Source organism: Octopus bimaculoides, chromosome 3, assembly GCF_046866305.1.
Source record: "Octopus bimaculoides isolate indiv1 chromosome 3, ASM4686630v1, whole genome shotgun sequence".
Taxonomy (NCBI): Eukaryota; Metazoa; Mollusca; class Cephalopoda; order Octopoda; family Octopodidae; genus Octopus; species Octopus bimaculoides.
Window position 1 is genome coordinate 138,227,479 of NC_142930.1, and position 4,342 is coordinate 138,231,820.

The 4,342-nt window shown below is 47.2% G+C and overlaps 1 pseudogene; it reads right to left on the minus strand.

Annotated features, from left to right (window-relative positions):
* Nucleotides 1-1,596: 1,596 nt before the first annotated feature.
* Nucleotides 1,597-4,216, minus strand: LOC149136745 (uncharacterized; annotated as a pseudogene).
* Between the last annotated feature and the right edge of the window lie 126 nt (nt 4,217-4,342).

Sequence of the window (4,342 nt, forward strand, 5' to 3'; positions counted from 1 at the left end):
TACTGAACCATTTCTTCAGTCAAATTATAGTAGCTTATTTGGGAACTTATTTATGGTCACTTTGTTCTGTATAAATAATAGTCGCTAAATCGTTCTCACACCGTGCCTTCTGTCTTCAAAATGGGAAGGACACATTGGATAATTTAGTCTACAGCTCAATTGTCTTTTGATTGATGTAGGCTGCCCTGGGACTAGACAGAATCAATTATGATTGTAGCCTATGTAGGAACTTCACACGGTTTCTACTCAATCTTCCAGAAACAACAGTCAAATCTCTCTCAATTCACACACCACAATCTTAAAAAAAATACTTTGATCATAGGTTTAACGTGGAGGTGCAATGGCCCAGTGGACTCGCGATCATAGGATCGCAGTTTCGATTCCCAGACCGGGCGTTGTGAGTGTTTATTGAGTGAAAACACCTAAAGCTCCACGAGGCTCCAGCAGGGGAAGGTGGCGAACCCTGCTGTACTCTTTCACCACAACTTTCTCTCACTCTTACTTCCTGTTTCTGTTGTGCCTGTAATTCAAAGGGTCAGCCTTGTCACACTGTGTCATGCTGAATATCCCCGAGAACTATGTTAAGGGTACACGTGTCTGCATGTTAATTTCACGAGCAAGCTGTTCCGTTGATCGGATCAACTGGAACCCTTGTTGTCGTAACCGACGGAGTGCCAACCATAGGTTTAACTATCAGGACTGAACTAGAGCTAAACTTCTGTCAAATGATATCTCGCTGACTTGTTAGCTCATTGGACAAAATGCTTAATGATACTTTTCTGGCTTTATATTCTGAGTTCAAATTCCGCTGAGGTCAGCTTTCGGCACTGTCATGGTATTAGCTGTCAGAAGTGAAAGTAGAAAAATCTGACAAGGAACGTTACTGCTGGTTTGAGTTGATTCTTTGGCAGCTAATACCATGACTGGCCGGAGCGAGCTATCTGTCTGTCTGTCTGTCTCTCTCTCTATCTCTATCTATCACTCGAAAGTTATTGGAACAAATTTGACACCTATATCCATGCGTTTGAAAACACACAGAGTATAAGGGTACTACTAAAGCAGAGTGGTCCCGAACGCGCAGTCGCGTGTCCGCGCTAGCTAGTCGTGAGTGGTCGATCCTATTATTTTTAAACTTCAAACTTCATTTGTTTTTTATTTTGATAAATTCTCTCTGTTGAAAATTATATTTTTATATTTTAAATAATTTGCAATTTCAGAAAATATATTTTTATATTAAATTTGCGTTTTCTAATTTGATAAATTCTACGGACACAGAGGTGAACGAGTGATAGATAGATAGATAGATAGAGATAGTGAGATAGACAGACAGATAGATAGCTCCGGCTAGTCAGTAGCCAAAGAATCAACTCAAACCAACAGTAACGTTCCTTGTCAGTTCTACTTTCAATTCTGACAGCTAATACCATGACAGTGCCCAGCTTTGTCTTTCATCCTTTTGGGGTCAGTAAAACAAGTACCAGTTGAGTACTGGAGTTGATGTAATTAATTGTCACCCCTACCATCAAAATTTCCACCCTTGTGCCTATGGTAGAAAAGAATTGATATCTGGAATCAAAAAGTCTTTCAAAATGTCCCTCAAAGCACATCCTGTTGTTAAAAAAAATAAAGTCACATTTAAATACAGTAGATCTAGAGATATTATAAAATAATGAAATAATAATGAGCTTGTTGTGTACAGTGCTCTGGTGCACTACAAGTTATACCTGGTAAAATATAGAGCAATCATTACTCGAATCTTTGTTAATAGGTCTGGTCAATCAGGCCTGACCTCTGGCTAAAAAAAATTGATACTGTTTGACTTGGTAACATGGTACCATCTCCGTTTGAAACTGCTGTTTTTTTGTTGACTGAATTACTTTATATATGTTGCTATTTATTATAATATATGTGAGCCAATGAAAGAGCTTGCCTTTCTAAAAAGGAATTGTGGTGTGATGGAGGAAAAAGACAACAAGAAGCAAAAGGACAGAATGAAACGTTGGACCTTACCTTGTCGACCGCAGCGGAGTACACGATCGCTCCTGATCAGAACACGTCTTTCTCGTAACCACGCTGTTTTCTGACTGACTCCACGTGCTAGCCTTCGACCGGGTGTCGCCAACTTCCGATCTGACCCCTTCCGGTCTGGCTTCACCTCTGTTTGCCTCACCCCTCTCCACCACAACACACAGCTCATCACACCACACGCTTCCCTGATCTATAGATCATTCAACCGGCTCTCCCACTCACTCCTCGCTCCCGAACTACCTTAATTGGTTTCATAATCAGCCAACCAGAGAGGAGGGTACTGCTCCCTCTGTGGTCGCTGTGCGACCCCGGGACTGGCCTGAGTTCCTGGCGCGCTGCCTTCGTCATCTTGCCTACTGCTGCTGTCTTCATCATCCTGCCCACTGCAGCTGGTTCCATCCTCTGAAGCACTGACAATCTTCCGCACATCCAAAACATGGCGTGGCATACCATCGACTGAGACGTTGCTCTTTGAATTGATGGAGGTTATAGTTCCTTTCCCCCATTGTGATGTGCACCGTACATTTGGGGGTTTTACCCAAACTTCTTCCCCGATCTGCACGAAGGTGTGCTCTTCTTCTCCCCGGAGTCGCATTGATGCAATACACGGGTGCCTCCACTCGTACCTGAATATTGCCCTGTGTGGCACCGACTCCTCAGCCTGTCCTGACCTGGGCGACATATTGTACCAAAATACGGCCTCGATTGGCGAAATGTGGCCCCTCTCTGCCATGGTCTTGATGGTACGATGATGCTTTTCCACCACTCCATTTCCACTTGGCCGGTATGCCGCCCTGAAGAAGCGGCTGACCTGCCACCCGTCAAGCATTTCTTTCAGCACCTCCGAGCGAAATGCAGTGCCATTATCCAGCAGCAGCTCATCCACGGGGCCTCGTTCCAGGAATATCCCATTTAATACTCCTGCGATTTCCTCTGCAGTCCCCGTCTTCATCTCCCTCCATATGGCCATCCGCCCCGGTCCGCAGTCAACCATTGAGAGGTACGTTCCCTACCGGTAGTGTGTTACGTCCACTGCCAGTCGTTTCAAGTTGTGGGCCACTGGAATACTTCCTGCCTCATGTACGCCCGGAGCAGGGTCAATAGACTAGCACTTGTCACAGCTGCTAACCACTCTCTGCACGTTCCACCTCGTTACCTCGGAGTCAACTTTCCTGGCGAGGAAAAACGTCCTGTCCACTCCCATGTGATGCATGGTATGCAGTCTCCTCAACTCCGAGTCACTCAGACAGCATACTGCAGCCACAGCCTGCTCCGCATCCTCTGGCACCTGCAACCAAGCTCGCTTTACCCTGGTTAGGACGTCTGTCCTGTTCTTTTCGGAAGGCACAAAAATTACGCTCAGCTCCAGATCGAACTCAGCGGTTAGCTCCCGCAATATTCCCAATCGGCGCTTTACCAGCATCTCCGCAGCCCCCTTGGTTCGCACCCTCCACTCATTGGTGATGACTGTCGTCACCCAACCAAGCACAGTGGCCGAATCGGTTCTAATCTCGATGGTGCACAGCCCCCACTTCAAGGCCAGGTTCACCCCCTTCAGCACGGCATCCAACTCCGCCACGTTGATATGGTTGCAGTCATCCATCTTCCTGAGCCAGGCTGCATCTTCCACCACGGTGCCTCCCATTTCCAAGACAACCCCTATTGCGATGCTACTGGCGTCACACCAAACGATCCCACTCTTTGATTTGGGAACATACCAACTGCCCCTCACTGGATCCTCTGCTCTCACTCTGACCAAGACTTCCTGCATCATGTCGGTCGTTTTCTCCTCAACTCTGTCATTCCACTTTGCTCCTTCGGCTCGTCTCTTGATGAAGCTACATGCTGTCCGGAGCCATCCTGCAACCGGGTAATGTCCCACCGAGAACAGTTCCTGTCTACTCACGCTGGTGCCCAGTTCAGGGATCTCGTTCCCACGCCGAAACACCAACGCACCGGCCTTGTCTCTGCGTAGCTTGAGGCCCAGTGCAACGCATCCCTCCATAGCCTCTGGTGGCTTGGCGACCAGTCCGAACTTCCTCAGGTGGCCTATGACCTCCGTTGCTGGCATTATGGTTTCATCCACAAGGATGTCATCAATGTACGAATTGGTGGCCCTTTTTACTCTGTCCACCTTTCCCAGGATGGCCTTGAGAATTGTTGCCATAATTTTTGGCGCTGAATTTAGCCCAAAACCCAGCCTGGTCAAACAGTATGTCCGGCCCTTATACCTGACGAGCTGATGCTTCCACAGTCTCTCAGCCACATGCACCTGCAGGTATGCCGACTTCAAATCGACGATCGTGGAGGCCCC